At 44.5% G+C, this 18,365-nt stretch overlaps 1 long non-coding RNA gene across 1 annotated transcript in view; it reads left to right on the top strand.

The window, feature by feature from the left end:
- The first annotated feature begins 717 nt into the window (after positions 1 to 717).
- The window catches only part of LOC311590073, a 73,058-nt gene continuing 55,410 nt past the window's right edge, over positions 718 to 18,365 (top strand). Inside the window, exon 1 of the long non-coding RNA XR_014776755.1 lies at positions 718 to 730. This is a non-coding gene — a long non-coding RNA (uncharacterized lncRNA). The remainder of the gene's footprint in view (positions 731 to 18,365) is intronic.

The following is an 18,365-nucleotide window of genomic DNA, read 5'->3' as shown; positions in this document are numbered from 1 at the left end:
CACTAGTCTCCAGCCACCACAGACTGCAGCTTGCCACGGGCTTGCGTAAGGCAGGACCTGTATCCTCCCATGTCTATAAGGTCAGAACCATTGGTGGCATTTTGCTAGTGAGGAGGTGAGAAGGAAGAGTGGGAGCCACCTCCAGGGCCCTGTATTGAGCTTGTCCTGGGTGTCATATTTAAGAAAGTCCAACAGAGGCTCGCATCTGAGAAGAGCCTCAGGTCCTCAGTGGGAAGGCTATGAACACATTCCAGGCCTCTCTGTGTCCTTGTACTTGGCCATTATTTTATTCCCCCCTTCACCTCACATATGGAGAGCCTGTATGTGCCTGGCACTCTTTCTGGTATGAGGGACATGGTATCAAGTGAGACAGGGCAACAAACTCTGTTCCTAGTAGCTCACGTGCTCATGCAGAACATGGCTTCTCAGAGAGGAGATGGAGCAAAGATACCTCCACCAGTGCTCACATTCACCCTTAACACAGGTCAGGCACCACACACTCCACCAGGGCTCACCTTCATCCTTAACACAGGCCAGGCACCACGCCCTCCACCAGGGCTCACCTTCATCCTTAACACAGGCCAGGCACCACGCCCTCCACCAGGGCTCACCTTCATCCTTAACACAGGTCAGGCAACACATCCCAACAATAGCCACCATGCTGGACTCCACAATGCTTTCGATTCAGTGATCTGTACCTTCGTGCCTGCTCCTTCACTTTGTAGCACAGGTAAACATACTGATTCTGGGATGCCCAGGATCTCAGATAAACAGAAACAGAGGGAAGCTAACAAAGACTTTCTGCTGCACACGAAGATCCAGAAGAAAACCATTTGGTCTCTAAGGTAAAGAGGGGCCTGTGGCTCTGAGCCCCTCACTCCTAGCCTGGTGGGCGGGGCCAGCTAATTGAGTATTCATCTTTTAATTAAGAGTCTATTTGATCCTCCATCATACCCCAGTTGCTGGTGATATAAAAATAGAAGTAATAGCAAGGATAAGTGAGGATTTATCGTCCAGAAGAAATGGAAGTTCTATTTGAAAGAATAGAGAGGGGATAGAGAGAGATGGGCAGGGTCGCAGCAGTCGTCAGGAGGTCCTGGAGACAGGACACTTGGTGGATGGAGGATGTCGGTGAGACTCATGCTGGGATGCAAAGGATGGGGAAGTTTAAAGGAGAGGAAGGTTCAGCAGGGGGAGATCCTTTGAAGCAAGCAGAAGTGCAGGGTTAGAGCTGAAGGAAGGAACCGGAGGCTGATGGGAGGGGAAGCTCTATGAGACATTATTTCCGGTCATGGAGTCAGGAATCAAGGACTTCAAAGGTCTCTTCACACTGAAGGAAAGTGAGAGACCCAGAGTGAAGGGGTCTGTGCCAAGGCCAGGGCCCAGCATTGATGGACCAGTGTATGGTCTCGTCACCTGTCGGATGCTACTGTGGAGTTGAGAGAAAGTGAGAGCCAGTCTGGGGTAAGAAGGTTCCAGAACAGGCGAGGGATGCTTCATATTTGCATTATGAAAGCAACTTGAAACCGTTCTGAGAGTGATGCTATGTCATGCATGAGTGGCCTTTACTGCAGAAAGCTCCCCACTAGGCAGGCGTCTGCCTCAAGGCGGGTGCTCCATCACCGCAGCACGCTTGTGTTTTACCCTCTTTTCTTCCCACCCAGCAGCCACAGCTCTCTCTTCCTTTCCTCATCTCCAGTGTTCCTCAGGCAGCTGGAAACGAACTGTTCTTCTATTATGGGGAGTGATTTTCTCAGTACAGTTGGGTGTTGGGTTTGTTCTTGGGATGTCCCCTCCTCCTCTGAGGCATCTCTCCGGAGTAAGTGTTGTGCTCTATACCAGAGTATCTGGTGGGAAGAATGTGCCCAGCCTCCTTGCTGCTAAAGTCAACATCAAAGGTGGTACCTAAGTCATAATGTTTGTAAAATGTGGGCTTTCTTTATAGTTTGCCAAGGTAAAATGAGAAATGCTTATTGGGTTTGTGCAGGCTCTTATAGAATCATGGTACTGTTTAAGACAGACCTCAAGCCATGGGCAGGATAATGTGCAAGCTGGTTTTAACAGCACAAATATGGGGCATAATGTGGTTGTGTGCTGAGGTTGGCAGAGGGTGTGGGTGTGAGTGTATGTATGCACATATGTGTGTATGAGCATGTGTATGTGTGCATGTACATACGTGTGCATGAATGTGGTTGTGTATGCACATGTGTGTGCCCATGCATATGTGTGCATGCATGTGTGTGATGTTTGTGTATATGTGTGTGTGCATGTGTTGGTTTGAATGAAAATGGCCCCCTTGGGGCATAGGGAATGGCACTATTAGGAAGTTTGGTCTTGTTGGAGTGGCTGTACCTTTGTTGGAAGTGGGAAACTAGGGAGTGGGCTTTGAAGTCTCAGAAACACAAGCCTGGCCAATGTCACTGTCACTTCCTGCTGCTGCCTATGGCTCCAGATGTAGAGCTCTCAGCCCCTCTCCAGCACCACATCTACATGCATGCCGCCATGCCTCCTGCTGTAGCCCCTCTCCAGCACCATGTCTGCATGCACGCCACCATGCCTCCTGCTGTGATGATAGCGGACCAAACCTCTGAACTGTAAAACAGCCCTAATCAAATATTTTCCTTTATAAGAGCACAGCAATAAAACCCTAACTAAGAAAACAACTGCGTTGGTAGACAGGCACAGGCCTCTGCATACACAGATCGGCCAGCGTTTCCTACTGAGAACTATTGCAAAAGTGAAGAAGGGATTGGGTCTCGCTTAGCAATCAGGAAACAAAATCCTTACCAAAAAATCATAGTTTTATTACTTTTCTGTCTATGTTGAAAAAAAAAAAACCAAAACAAATCAACACATTGATTCAGGCAAAATTTTGTTCAGTCTGCTGACATGTTGGTTGTTTGGTAACGTACTTCCAGGATCCCGCCCAGAGCCAAGGAGCCATGCTTCATTATTACTTAATAGACTTCCAAGGTAGAATTAACAACTAAAAGGAATTTTCCTGTGCTGGTGGATGAAGAAGGCACGTTATTTCTCATTCTGTATTTATTATTTCTTTTTTTTTTTTTTGCGCGTAGACACTGATTATAAAAAATAGCCCTGAGCTTGATAAAAGCCAGCCTTCCCGAGCTTCCCCAGCCTACTCAGAGAATTGCCCTCATTTCCAATTATCCAACTCACTGCCCGCTAAAGTATTGCTCCTTCAGTGCTGCAGACAAGAGGGATTCGTTACAGAGGCAAATTGCTCTGTTGTGTTTCTCACTTGAGCCATAATTCATGTTCAGAGCATCCAGCATCACGCTAGGCTCCTTACTCAAAGTGCATGTATGCATGGAGGCGCTCTCCTACCTCAGGCATCGCTTGGCAAACCACACTTCGTCACCCAAACTAGAACTGCCAAAAAATCTCCATCAGCCTTTGGTCAGGCACCCTGACATTTGATGAACCACCACCACATCTGAGTATTTAACACCCCAGGCTGCATAAAGCCCTTGGATGCTTTTGGAACTAGTCACCCTTAGAAGATGGCATGCCCTATGGAGTCAGAACATTTTTACAATGGAAGTGAGCATCCCAATGAGGGAGCCTCTTGGCTGTTACCCACAGCTGAGTCTGAGCCATGCCTCTGTCATCCATTATCAGTTATGTTGAGTTTGTTTTCACATCTACAAATGGTGGATAATGTTTACCCCAAAAGCTGGAACAAAAACCAGATAACAAGTGTGTACCACTTACGCTCATCATGATCGGGTAGCTAGTAAGACTCCTGCTAGCCCCCTCCCAGGGTTTGCGTAGACTTGTTCAATCCTGTCCACACTCACTAAAGTTTCTGTTGTATGTTAGGCTGTGAGTGACAATGTAACAGAAAATCAGGCATGGGCCCTGATCGCTGGAGTATGCTATAGTCTATTAAAGCAGAAGTGTGAAAGTTACACCTTCAGATCACTTTGGCCCTATGAGGACACTGCCTCCTGAAGCAGCAAGGTCACAGTATGACACCCGAGTTAGTTTCCTCCTCAGCCTGTGTCTTCCGGCCTTGGTATTTTGTTATTTTCTCATCATAAGTACTAGAGTAAACTCCTTCACTATGTATGGTTTATTGTGTCTCAGAGCTTTGGAAGACATGAAAGACAGCCAACCACAAATAACCAGTGGTATTACTGACCCGTGCTTATTTTTTACATAAAAAATCTGATTTTTCAAAAAAATCAGTTAAAATATTCTTTTCTCAAAATGTTGATCCTTTCGAGTTGGCACACTGTCTTGGTTTTGTAGATTCTTTTGCCTTCTTGCATCACTAGTATAAGGGTTGTGTTGTACAAGCCTGGCTAGTGTGCACATATGCACGCATTGGTCTGTAAGACTCAAGAGATACAGGCAAGCTCATTAAGAAACTTCTATCTACAGGAACTCAACAGTCCAAACATTTAAACACTTCACTAAATATGTGTGCAGCTAGTGTGTGTGTGTGTCTGTGCACGCATGTGCGCACACACATGTGACACTGTAGAACTTCTGGAATGCCCTTATAGCAGAGGAGTGATTGGTTTGGAAGTAAGAGACATGCTGGGTTCCAGAGATTCCTCCCAAATACTGTTTTCAGTGTAAATTGACACATGTTTGACTTGGACTGCAGGTTGATTAGTGAGCAGGCAATACTGATGATTGAAACTGCTCATCAGCACACCATGTGAGGGCCCACTGTGTGCCAGGAATCATTTCAGGTGTTGGCTTGCAGTTGCAAGTGAAGGAAGTCCCATGGAGTCTCTTCCATTCTTGTGTTCTTTGGTCACTGCTCTTGCTGGTGACACCATGACCACACTGTCCAGGATACCTTACAGCAGAGACCGGATTAGGCAATGGTGGAATTTGCCTTCTTTCTATGCACTACAAGAGGAAACGAGCAGACTGCTGAGCATTCTTGGAAGGAGTAACTCTTAAGCCACACACAAGAGAAGAAGCCCAGGCAGAGGGAAGACATGAGCAATAGCTTCTAATATTGTATTATAACAATTTCTTGAAAATAAGCAAGCACAACCTAGAATCCAGGCAGGATGCCTTCAGCACTTTGCTAACCTAAAGCTGCTTCTTAAACAGGCACTTTAAAGGATTTATAAAGTAGACCAAGAAAGATGCCACTGTCTACTGAGGCCTACCTGCTCTCAGTGATAAGGTTTCCTTGGGCCTTTTGATGCTGCCTTTTGGCACTAGTTTGTCTCTGGTTACTTGAATGTGTCCCTATGGCCTGCCTGCCTCTGGAGTCGTGGTGGCAGGCTCGAGGACTGCTGGTGATGTGAAAGATGGAGCAGCTAACAGGCTGGTGCCTAAGAATAGACCCGAGCTTTCCATAAATGCAATGAACTGTGTGTGCCTGCTATGAGCAGCGATTCTCTGTCACTTGTAAATATAACCTGGACCATGGGTTTCCTAAAATCTGTGTTTGGTTTGGAAGTTTCCAGGGTTGATGTGTGGAGGTGGTCAGCTAGGAGATTCTCTTCTGACCTCCTCCATCGAGGAGGCATGGCTATGTGTCCCTTCTGCTTCCTCCTCTATGCTCTGTCTCTTCCCTCTTTATCTCTCTTAGGCTGAGCTGTGCACAGTGGTGTGTGCCCATAATCCCAGCATTAAGGAGGCAGAGAAAAGTGATTGTCCCTTTTTTTTTTTTTTAGCAGATATCAGTTATAAATGGCTTCTTGAATAGGGATGGGACTTGTTGTCCACTTCCTTTCCCAGTGCTGGGGTTTGGTCTGGGTTAATCTTGTACAGGTCGCATGCATGCTGTCACAGTCTTTTTGAGATTATATGCTTATCAATCCTCTTGTGTCTAGAAGACACTGTTTTCTTGGAGTGTTTCCGTATACCACCTCTGGCTCTTATGATCTTTCCGCTTTCTCTTCTGCAAAGATCCCTGGGTCTTGAGGGAAGGAAGGGGTCTGGGTAAAGACATCCTATGTAGGGCACAGGGGAATATGTATTTAAGTCTTAGCAGGACTTCACATTTTACTTTCTAAACAAATCATATAGACCGGAAATTCCTTTTACAAAATGTTTCTTGAATCAGAAGTTTATATACAGCAAAGTGGTAGGCTGTAGAAAAACACAAACTCAAAACTGGGCCTAGTTTCAAGTTGACCTATGGCTCATTCTAACTGCATGGCCTTGTACAGGTCACCCAAACCCCTGCCCTTCACTTTCCTCTGTGTAAAATGGAGACCACAGACTCTAGAGAGCTCAGAAAGTATAAGATAAAACGACAAGGGCTATGGAACCATGACAACAAGATAGCTGGCAGGAATGGTGCCCTTGACTCCATCTCTACCCCAATGCTCTTGGCCTTCCTCACATGTTGCATTATTTACCACCTCCCTCTGTAGCTGCTGGCTTTGTTTGAATCTTGTGGAATAAGGGGGGCGTGATGGAAGGATACACTGTAATAAAAACATGGGGCAAGGATCCAGGGAAGATGCATGTTAGTTTAATGCTGCTGCTGTGACAAATGCCATGACCAAAAGCAACTTAAGGGAATAACTGTTTATCTTAGTATACAGGTTAGAGTCAGTCACTGAGGAAAACAGGTCAAGAATTTAAATAGGAACTTGAAGTAGAAACCATAAAGGAATCCTGTTTGGTATCCCACTCACAGACTCATGCCCAACTAGATTTCTTATATAGCCTAGGACCAGCTGCCCAGGGAATGGTGCTGCCCACTATGGGCTGGGCCCTCCTGTATCCATTAACAATCAAGACAATGTCACAGGTCAGTGTAACCTGAATGATTCTTGAGTTGATATTCCCTTCTCAGGCAACTTTAGGCCTGATGGTTAAAGGTAGGACAAGGTGGCAAATGAGATGATCATACTAAATGCTAAGGATCCTTTCAAGAAGAAAGAAGAAAGCATGGCCTCTTTGGGTATTTTATGCATATTACAGATAATCTGGATAGAAGGATTCTGGACGCATTACTTATATCTAAGGCAGGAGCTGGCATGTACTGACATCAACTGCTTGAGCTCCACCCTTGGGCATGAGGTGGTTCATCCCAACACTGGCCTCAGGAAGAGAGAATCCTGGGTTCACTGGGGTGAATCCTGATAGAGGTGGGCAGCATGAATGCCATTGTCTCTAAGTCCTTGTAGACTTGGGTTCACCCAGTTAGATCAGAAGTTGTGCTTATTGTCCAACAAGTAAATGTTAACGCAGAGGTGATAATTAAAATGTAGGACTGCTCATTGGTAGGTGGGTGTTTAGTTTCTTTTTAAAAAGCAGGTAGAATTGACAAATCCCTGCCCACATTGTGTTGGTTCACAGTCTCAGAGGTCACTGCAAAGTAGGGTGGGATAACCAGTCACCTGGAGTCAAGAGGAGCCATTCTCCTTTTCCAAGAATGACAGCGTTCTCTTGCTTTCCACCCTTACCACCACTTGAAACCATGGCAAGGCTCCCTTTGCTCTTGACTGCAGTGCTGGCTGCCACGCTCATCACTATATTTGTTTTATTTTTACACAGAGGACTCCTTCTCTGTATCCGTTTAAAGTGGGAATGTAAGCTGTAGGAGATAGAAAACCAAGACTGGGCGAGCAGTCTGGGAGGAAGTAAAGGACCTTCCTGCTTGGCTGCTATAGGTGCCTGGGTGTGCCCCTTGGGGTTTCAAGTGGTCTTAGCTGTTTGCTGGCTGAAGAAGTTTCACTGAATCTTTCTTCACTCAGTCACCAATGCCCAACCTGTGGGTCGTGACCGCTTCGGAGGCTGAATGACCATTTCACAGGGGTCACGACCTAAGATCATTGGAAAACACAGATATTTACATTATGATTCATAACAGTTATTATAGCTATGAAGTAGCCACAAAAATAACTTTACGGTTGGGAGTCACCACAACACGAGGAACTGTGTTAAAGGGTCACAGCGTTAGGACGATTGAGAACCACTGTTCAAAGTGAAACCTTTAAGATTTATGTATTTTGAGAAAAAAAAAAGGTTTGTGGAGAGACAAACAGACTCTAAAGAGATCTTTTCTTTCTTTTTTCTTTAGAAATAACTCCCTAAAATGAATGCCACAATGTGTTCTAAGAGTGACTCAGCTCCAGCAGATGACCTAAAGGCAGGCATCCTCATGGCTGCAAAGGATACATTATTGGGGAGGTTCGCCTCTGTCTTCTGCGTAGACTTCCCTTGCCCCATCAGCACCCAAGTATCAAAATGTGTGGCTTTTAATATGAAGGCAATAATAACAGGCTCAAAGCATGTCTCCTGACTCTGTAGCAGACATTGTCTTCAGGGACAGTGGCTATGGCTCCCACAGTGCCTGTCCTATAAAAGGTAGCATGTGATCTTCCAAAATAGATCAAGTTCTGGGTCCATGGAGCTCACGCATAAGAATGATAACTTTCCCTCAGGGCAGCAGCTTCCTGGTCATTCATGACTGAGAAGTCACATCTTGACCAATGAGATGAAGAAACTTGCTTCACTCATTGAAGCGACCTAAGACAAAGGAGATGAAGCAGAGTTGGTGTTGGCCAGCGACCAAACCCTAGGCAGTCCTAGGCGGCCTAAAGTGTTTGGAAATGTTCCTTGGGAATGGAGGGTGATGTTCCATGGGGTATTGGAGCACCCCACTCCCAAATTAGTGAATTTGTCTCATTGCTGTATGATGAAATAACACAGAAGAGGCCACTTAAGGGGATGTAAGGTTTATTTTGGCTTACAGTTTGAGAATACAGTCCATCATGATCAAGATGTGAAAGGCTACAGGAGTCTGAAGCAGTTGGTTCATAGCATCTGCAGTCAGGAAACAGGGAAATGAATCCTAGCGTCTCCAGCCCACTTCCTCCTTTTTAGTCAGCGTAGGGCTGTAGTACAGGAAACAGTGCTGCCCATTTCTGTGGTCTTCCCACCTCAGCTAATCCTAGCATGATGCTTCCTCACCAACAGGCCCAGAGGCTGTGGCCTGTGTGATTGATTCTTCATTCTATCAAGCTGACAATGTTAGTCATCATCATATCCTGCCTCTGTAAGATTAGCTGCATCGTCAGAACTTTCTGGAAAGGAGCAAGGACAACTTTCCCCTCTTCAGTCTGTTTGTAGCCTGGAGAACAGGTTGATCTCCACTGAAGGAGGATGACTCAGGGCAGAAATCCATTTCTGGGCTCAGCTAAGGTGCTTAGAAGGCAGAGCTGTCTGCCAACCTTTGGACCCGCACTTCTCATGTGTGTGCTTCTATGGGAGTCAGCTGAGCTCTTATGAAAAGTCCCCCTTTTCAGCCCCTACTTACTCACACTTTGATTTTCAAGATTATTTGGAAACAGGGCCCAGGAATCTGCATTTTGCCAAGCCTTGAAAGATTCTAGTGCAAACATCCTTCAGCTCACACTTCTGCCCAGTGCTTCTCCTAACCCACTTCATAAATAGTCTCCAGCTAGTTAGAAAAGCACTTAAGGATTTATGAGTATGTTCTCAGAGCCTGGGCCTCAGCACTACTTCAACAGACAGCCTTATTATTTTGGTTTTAACACAATGGAATTATAAATTATTCATCCCCAGCTGAAAAATAAGGAACTCAACTCATCTGGGAACTGAATGCAGCATGAATATGGCTTATGCTATTTCTGCAAAAGTGAAATTCATGTTGCATCGAGGTGTGGAAATTGCCCTCGCCCCCTTACCCTGCTTTTTGACTTCAAAGAGTTAGGATTGTAAAGTGAGACTGGTACCCAAGATTCCCAGGAACTTCTTTCAGCCCTCTCTAACTCTGTTTGTGGAGCCCAGACCATTGGTTTCCCAATGTTGGTATGCAAACCATCTCCCAAAGATCTGAAAGACATATTAAAATGTGAAATTCTGGGCGACAGAGCCAAACATTCCAGTTCAGCAGGTGTGAGCTGAGCGAGGCCTGAAATCCCTAAGGAGCGATGTTCTGCCACATCTCTGGGGCCGTTCTTGCGATATCCAGGACATTTTCCACTGGCCTCGCACAATGCAGTAGCTGGGGATGAAATGCTTTTCTGGATTTGAGAGAAGTATGTAAATCCTGAAAAATGGGGTTGGTTCCAAGAGATGAATAGAACGGTGCAAAGTCAAAGTTGTCTCCTAAACATCACATGCTGACGCCATTCATTATTAAGTTCAGTCTTTATAAAATTTTCATTATGTTTGAAAACAATTTGTAGGCTAGATTTTTCCCATTTCCTAAGAATTCCTGCCTATGTATAATAATCATTAAGAAATCACAGTCAATTATAAAATAGCTTGTAACCAGAACTTAAAGGCCAAATTATGAGAAATTCACTTCAAAATTATTACCTATTTGTCCTCATCATGGAAGCTGTGATTTAATGTGTTTGTGTTCTACTTTAGTGGTACTTCAGAAGAAATGCCCACTAGGACATACTTAGGGTTTTCTAGGCCCTAGTTTTGGCTGCTCTCCTCTTTTGGACCACAGTGGTGTGAGGAGTCTCTTGCTGCTGTGTACTCTGCCACATCCTCCCTGCCACGGTAGACAGAGATCTGTTTCTGTCTGGCATTTTATCACAGCAATGGGATATAACTAATGAAACAGTCGTCAGTCAACTAAACATAGGCCAGAGGCAATGGTGTACCCCCTATTACCTTCCAGAGGGAAGGGCTTTATTTCTTTCAGTTAATCACTTAAATATTAGAAAATAATTTTTCTCTAGTATAGGTAGGGCAATATTTTCTCTATGTAGAGCCTTACGCATGAGCAACTACTTAAACAGACTTTTTTGGGGGTGGGTGGGTTGGTGTTTTGGTGTGACTTTCACTCCTTCATAGCTTCTCTTTCACCTTGGCCCTCCTCTCTGTTTTCATGAGTTGTGCACATTTTGTAGGAAATAGCCTTTATTTCCTGGAAACTCTATGCTCCTTTGTGATTTTCTTTCTGCCTTGTGACTCTTACGTCTGTGAGATGAAGATTTGTTTTGACCTTTTGAGTCTTTAGATTTGCTCTCATATCTCTTCAGATGACTGATAATGAACTTTCCATTTTTCATAAACTATTCAAGAAGTCCTTTTATTACAGCAACTTCAGCTGACTGCTCTGGCAATAAAAGCTGCTGGCAATGTGACTTCCTATTCATCAACGTGTCTCCATTGAGAGTTGAGGTCCATGTTCCTTCTCAAATCTATGCATACTTGTGCATTCTCTAATGATAGAATGCAGCAAAAGTGCAGCTAAGAGACTTCCAAGACTAGGTCGGTCATAGAAGACTCCAGACTTTTGGAAAATCTTGTTCCTGGAATCCTGGGAGCTCTGAGGTCCAATAGCTCTGAGACTCTCATGTTGGAGAAGCCAGGTTTCTTCCAGGCTCCCTTCCACTAACTGAGCCTCATCTCCAGTACAGTGTGAGTGAAGGAACATTCTCAAAATGGAGTCTTCCACATCAGCTGTTCTAACCAGCTCCTTTAGTCTTATGAGTCAATTCAGCTAAGGACTTGGGCAACAAAGAAGGGACAGCTTAGGTACCCTTTTCCAGTTCTGACCCACAGTACCCATGAACATGAAAGCGGTGTTCCACAACTGAACTCTAGGATAAACTGAACAAACTCTGTGTGTTGCTGTGATAAAATACCACAACAAAATGTAATTTATGGGAGAAGGCATTTATTTGCTTCACGGTTCCAGAGGATAAAGAACCATCCCACCACAGTGGGGAGGAATGGCAGCAGCTAGCAGGCATCGTGGCAGCACTGGGAAGCTGAAAGATCACATCTTAATCCACACACAGGAAGCAACGAGTGGAGTAGGAGGTTATAAACCCTCAACCCCCCCCCTCAGTGACATACTTCCTCCAGTGAGGCTTCACTCCCTAAAAGTCCCATCTCCTCTCCAAGTACAACCTGAACTGGGGAACAGGTATTCAAATCTGAGCCTATGGGAGGAGGCATTTCTACTTGAGCCACATTATCCCATTACCTAAAATAATTAGGTCAGAAGTTGCCACCTCGAGGTTGAAAATTACTGCAATCCAAACTCCATACAAGCATGGCTTTGCATGCTACACAGACCCTGAGGAGAAGAGAAGGCTCAAAGAGTGAGGACACTGTGTGGGAAGCTGAAGGAGAGGCCAGCTTTGCAGCACAGTGCTGGGAAGTTGGCCAGCAATGGGACATGTGGTAATATGGAAATTGAGGGTGTATGTAGCGGAGTCAACAATACAACCAAGGATAATTCCAGTCAGGGTTGAAAGGGCCGCTTGGGTTCTTCATCACTTCCCATCAAATGTGGGTGGAGAAAAATGTATAGAAGGGTGAGTTATTTAGTATTTTGAGTGGAATATGGAACAAAAGCCCCCCTGGACAGACTTTCAGAAGCCAACTATGCTTAGATTTGGAGGAGCCCCACAGAAAAAGTTTAGCCAAAATTATTGTCGTGAAGCAGGATAAAAAGGAAGATAGAGGTGTGGCTTTATCATATACACCCTTTTATTAAGACCTCAGACTGGGTTCTGAGTTGGCCTCATAGATACTTTCAAGTACAAAAATAAAAATAAAATCTTTGCATGGTTCCAAAGAATGAGCTACAAAGACCCCAAGAATCTTGTTTTAATTTATTTTTGATTGTGTATGTGTGCGTATGTGCGTGTGCATGTGTGTGTGTGTGTGTGTGTGTGTGTGTGTGTGTGTGTGTGTGTGTGTGTGTGTAGTATGGGGATATGGGCACATGAGTAAAGATGCCTATGGAGGCTGGAGGGGCTGGATTTCCTGGAGCTGGAATTACAGGCAGTTGTCAGTCACCTGATGTTGGTGCTGGTAACTGATCTTGGGGCCTCTGGAAGAGCAATACTCACTCTTAATTACTGAGCCATCTCTTCAGCCCAAATCCCAAGAAGTATTTCCCCTTCCCTTTCTTTCTTCCAATCATATCTATCTATATATCTATATCTGTATCAATCATATCTATCTATCTGTCTGTCTATCTATCTATCTATCTATCTATCTATCTATCTATCATCTATCCATCTATATCTGCACTTGCTCTCACATATTCATGGCCTCTTCTTCTATATTTCCTAAATGTTTACAACCTACTCAGTATGTATATTATTTCGTGAATGACCACTTTACATCAGACAACCAACTGAGGGCTTTTCCCTGAGGAAGGCTCTTTCTCCTCTTTTCAGTCTAGGGTTGGGGATCGTGTTAGAATCTCTATTGGTATTGTCCTTGCTCTGGTCACGTGCAGGCAGCCATGTTAATTAGTCTTTATGGTTGTAGCTTCTCTGACACTTCTAGGAGATGAAATCTCACATCAGATTTCCTATTTCTATTGCTCAGAAAATCTTTTCAACCCCATTTCTAAAGTTTTCCTGGAGCTTTAGGTGAGGAATTTGTGTTGTAGATGTATCAGTTGGGGACTTGGCTTCACTATGGTCGATGTGAACATGTTTTTGTTTTGATCCCAAGTGTGGGATAGGGAACAGACCTGTGAGAGTACAGGTAATGTTTATCCACTAGAAGAGGAATTGCCTCTTGCAGGGGCTTAGTCTTTTGCCAACTGTAAAACATCTTAATAGGGACCTTGAGAGGATATATATGAGCCCAAAACAAGAGGCTGGGACTTTTGGTCTTGGTATTGTTTCTTATTGTTTGGCTGTTCATCTCCCCACTTTGACACACTCCCAGAGAGAACAGCTCCAAAGAACACTTTGAGGTTCTGGGTTCCAGCTGCTGCTCCAGGTTCTGGCTACTGCAGTTGCAGTCCCCTTTGCTGAATTGCTGGTTTGCTGTTTAATGGGTCTGATGTAATCCCTCCACTTATACCAGTGGAATTGCTCCCAGGAGCTGAGTCTAAGAAGGTCTATTCATCCTGTTCCCATTAACCTCTTTTCTCTCCTATCTAGGATAGGAGGGTTAGAAGGCAGGTATAAGCATTAAAGAACCCCACATAAAGTAATTTTTAAAAAGTTTGAAGCCTACACTTCACAACTCTGAATTTTGATCAATTATCTTTTTTTCTGTAATAGTCTTTGTTCTAAAGAGGCATTTCCTTGATTGAGGGTGTGTGTGGAGAACTATATTTATCTGTGAGTATAAGAATAAATGCTTAGAATTTAATTGGGTACTATGGTGGTTTAATAACGTGGCAGACTCAGGTAGTTGGCTGTTTCTAGTAGTAGGTATGCCCTCTTGTTGAGTATGCTTTAAGTGCAATTAGAGAGCTATTGGCTACTGCCAAGGCATGAGTGCCACTACTATACTCTTAGGTCACCTTAAGAACCTTAATAATTTTGTCCCTCAGTGGTCTTATAAAGAGGTAAAGAAAAAGAAGCTTTTTTCTTTGAAGAAATTTGTGAGTATACATTATTGGTTATGGAGTTGATTTAAAATATATTCTAAGAGATGCACAAAGTTGTTTTTCTTTTTTTTAAAAGGAATTATAATAGATTGGATTTAGTGAGAAATACGAAATGGAAAGAAGTTTGCAGATTTCCCATGTTCTCTGGGCAGGAGGCAGGCAGGGGAACTTCTCAGTTTTAAAACAAGGGGTGCCTTGTGGAAAAGAATGTATCTCTTAGAGGTCAGAGTCAAGAGCTCTGGAGAGTCACTCCTAAAGAAAGAATGGAGCCCTCGCAGGGATTTGGCAATACTGGGCACTGCCATGGGCATGGACTGTGCATGGCTTTGGTTTCGCTTCTCTTTATCTATGCTCGTTGCTCCTTCCCTGTTCCATCATCGCATGCTATGTATGTTGACGCATCTGTAGTTGTTCTTCGTCTCTATCTCTACCAAGAACCAAACCTAAGCCTTCACTGATGCTAGTATGCACACTACCACTAATACATTTCTAGCCAATTAGTCTTTTATAATAGATTTTTAGATGAAGAGACGCTATAGTCAAGAATATGAACTCAACAAGTTTCAGTTTTACTGGGTGATTGATTATGTTCTCACGTTCAGTGCTCAATGTCTAGGGCTCTGAAGGGCTCAGCTAGCCACACTGTGTTTACCTCTGCTTCATGGCACACTCATTCTAGCAGGGCTTTGGGTGTTCTTTCCTCAGTGACACCCAGTATATTTGCATCAGTGATTCCGTTTCAGGTACAGTTCATCTCTGTTGAGGAGGTTGCTTTCTTAGTCAGTGGAGGTAGATCGGTCCGTTGGGCTTTAGAGATGCAGCAATGTCAGTTTTTCTGCTTTCCTTGGTGACAGTGTCTCCCTTCATAGTGGTGCCCTCCTCCATCCCAGCCTGGGAGGAGAGGAGAACAGAGGTCGGCAATAGAATTCTGGTGTTTGTTTCATGACCCCATACAAGGTTCTCCCTTCTAGAAGTTTCTTATAGAGGTGTTTCTCAATATGTTCTTCTTTGCAGTTCCAGTGGGATTGGATTCTCAGTTCTCTGATGGAATAGCTTGCCCTTGAGGAGGCATTTGCCTTGACAAATGTGCATAGCTAAGTTGGTTCTATTCAATCAACTCGTTCAGTATTTAGCTGAAAAGTGTGCGTGTGTGTGTGTGTGTGTGTGTGTGTGTGTGTGTGTGTGTTTCTGTACCAGGACTTGTAGTAGCATTTGCTTTAATGAAGAAAGAGGTGGTCTGATCTTTAAGTTACATAATAAAAATTTTTAAACAGCTCCTTAAACTTGATTCATTCATTTATTTGAATTGTGTTGTAAGATCAAGTGACTTCAAAGGAGAACAAACAACACAGATTTATACATGTTTCTTGGCTCAGAACTCCCGTCAGCCTTTAGTGATTCAGCACACTTCTGTTGTATAACTCTGAGTATGGAGCACACTAGACAGTCACTACTGCTGACTCGAAAGTGTCTAAGATCACCTAGGAAACACGTTGCTGAAGTGCCCGTGAGATTTTCTAGATTCAGTTAGTTGAGAGGGGAAGGTTCTCCTTAGCTGTACATGGCATCATTCCATGGCTTGGGGGTCCAGAATGAGTAGGAGAAAATGAGGTGAGGACCACCATTCATCTGTCTATGCCTCCTAACTGTATGTGCCATGAGACCAGCTGCCTCAGGCTCCCACCCCCATGGACTCCCCATCATGACTGGCTGTAATCCCAAATTGTGAGACAAACTAAACCCTTTCTTTCTTAAATTGTTTAATTTGTCTCAAAAAATGAGAACAGAAACCAGAACACAGCATAGAAGCTCAGTTGACACTTACTGAATGGTAGCATGCAAAGACAATAGCTGTGACAACTTGCCTATAAGCTTTCACTTTAAGTCCTGGCAGGACAGATGTCTCTGGTTTCTTTAAATGGATTCTTTCTTGTGGATCTTTCTATAGAAGCAGGTCACCATCAAGTTCCTGTGCTGTAATTATGGAGCTCAGCCAGTACGGTGTTGGGAGCCATGATTGTCTGTGGTGGGGTGTGGAAGACAGCTGTACAGTTAAGGCAGATCAGAATAATAGGCACTTTGTGTAGATATTTTTTGGCATTCTCTTTCTCTTTAGCAGATGAGTTGACCCAGGATGGGTGATGATGGCTAAGGACCCCCATCCTGGCTTTCCTGGTGATACTGGTCCATCCTGGACCTATGCTGGAGTGTGGAGTGGTCAACAGAGGAGTAGGTGCTGGATGGGAGGCTTCCCTCACTGAGAGGATCACCAGCCCACCCTCTCCCCACGCACACTAGCTCCTCTGGATTCAGGTGCAGTAGGTAGAAGAAAGGTGGCAAGGAAGAGACAGAGGATGGGTATTGGAAAAGGAAGCACGGCTGGGTGCTGTAGGCTCTTTACCCTTCAGAGTTCTGTTTAAACGCCTGCCCTTTCTATCAACACACCTTCCTTTTGAAGCGCCCTCGTACTGTGGTGATCTCTGTCTATGCTCAGAGGCTCAGCCTGGTGCCTGAGAGTCGAACACTCTAGGGAAGGTCTTGGGCTGCTGTGAGTTCTCAAAGGGGCATTACACCGTGTGTCCTGTGCTGTGTTCCGGGTTCACTCTGTAGTATGTACCCCTCCAGACACCCCCACTTGGACCTCGTTACCTGCCCTTTAGTCATCCCTTTCTGCATGGGCAGTGGCACCCCTGACTTAAACATACCCCCCGTGGAGACCAGCCCTACAGTCTACCTTCCTCTAATCCAGGGAGATTTGTGGTCATTTATCATGTTCTTCACGCCACTGTCAAGACCCTAACGAGGCAGTTGGTGCCCAGAAAACGCAAAGCTTTCTTGCTTCTCACTGTGGGCTCTCTGAGACTTCTCTGGGCACAGGGACAATAATACGTCAGCAGATCTTCCCAGGAATGGGACATAAAGCTTGAACGAGTTCCTGCTGCAGATCAGAGACTCTTGGGGTTCCCTACAAACAAGAGAAACTGTGGCAGGCTGTGCCCTTATTCCTCCTCCAAGTGGGTACTATCTTTTTGCTGGTTTGATATGACTCAAGGAATCTCCATATATGGTTAGAAGGACCAGACTTTCATTTTGGGCCTCGAGTCCAGACTCTCATGTTCTGGCTGCATGTTCATAAGCCAGCTTTTGAGCTATCTGATCCAAGATTGGAAGAGTGCATTTATCATTTGATACTGAAAGCGTGTCCCTTCATTGGATGATAGTATTTGAAAGGTAGTTATTTAAAATCTGCTACAATTTTGTACATATGGTACTAGCATTTCTTACATTAGCATTTGGAACATCTGGGCATCTACAAATAACATAAAAAGCCAGAAAATAAACAGACGCAGCATAGCTCTTTAAAACTTTTTTTTCTGAAATATTTCCTTAAATGGCAGTCTTCCTGTGTTGAGGAATTCTAAAGTAGCAGTGAAGTCGCTTGGCCAGGTACTTCCTGGCTTGTCTTCCTCTGCAGCCACAATGCAGACAAAACTCATGATGTTCCAAATGAGACCTGCTAAGACCAGAGAGTTGACATACAAGCTGAATAATAGGTTCAGAGACACTCTGATATTTTGGCTATCATTGTCAGTCCTGTTAGAGATTGCTGGACATGAAATCTGAGCTGGGGTAAATGGAAAGAGGTGGTCAGCTTGTACTTCCTGGGCCTGGCTGCACAATAGAGAAACGGCGACTCATTGGTCACTCACCCAGGCCATCTCATTCCTGTTGTCTTGCTTGGCCAGGGGTCATCTTGCTTTACAGTGTGCTGCCTGTAACTCTGTTTCTTTGATTCCTTTTCAGGTTATGCAAGCTTCACAAACCCATCCTTACAGAACCAAATGCACGCTTTGCCTTATACTCGGCGGCAGCTTGCGGGAGGGTGGCACGAAAGCCTGACAGAAGAGGCAGGGTAGTGAATGATCTTGTCCTCTCAGTGTGACCAGAGTAGGAATAAACAAACCCCTGCAAGTCTGTGCATTGACAGAGTTACTGCTGTAATAAATACTGTCAGGCAGAGGCAGCCCCATGATACCCTATTATTGATGCTCCC

The sequence above is a fragment of the Acomys minous genome (assembly GCF_964271855.1).
Source record: "Acomys minous genome assembly, chromosome: 2".
Taxonomy (NCBI): Eukaryota; Metazoa; Chordata; class Mammalia; order Rodentia; family Muridae; genus Acomys; species Acomys minous.
Note: the sequence above shows the minus strand (reverse complement) of the source record. Positions and strands in the feature narration are given on the sequence as shown.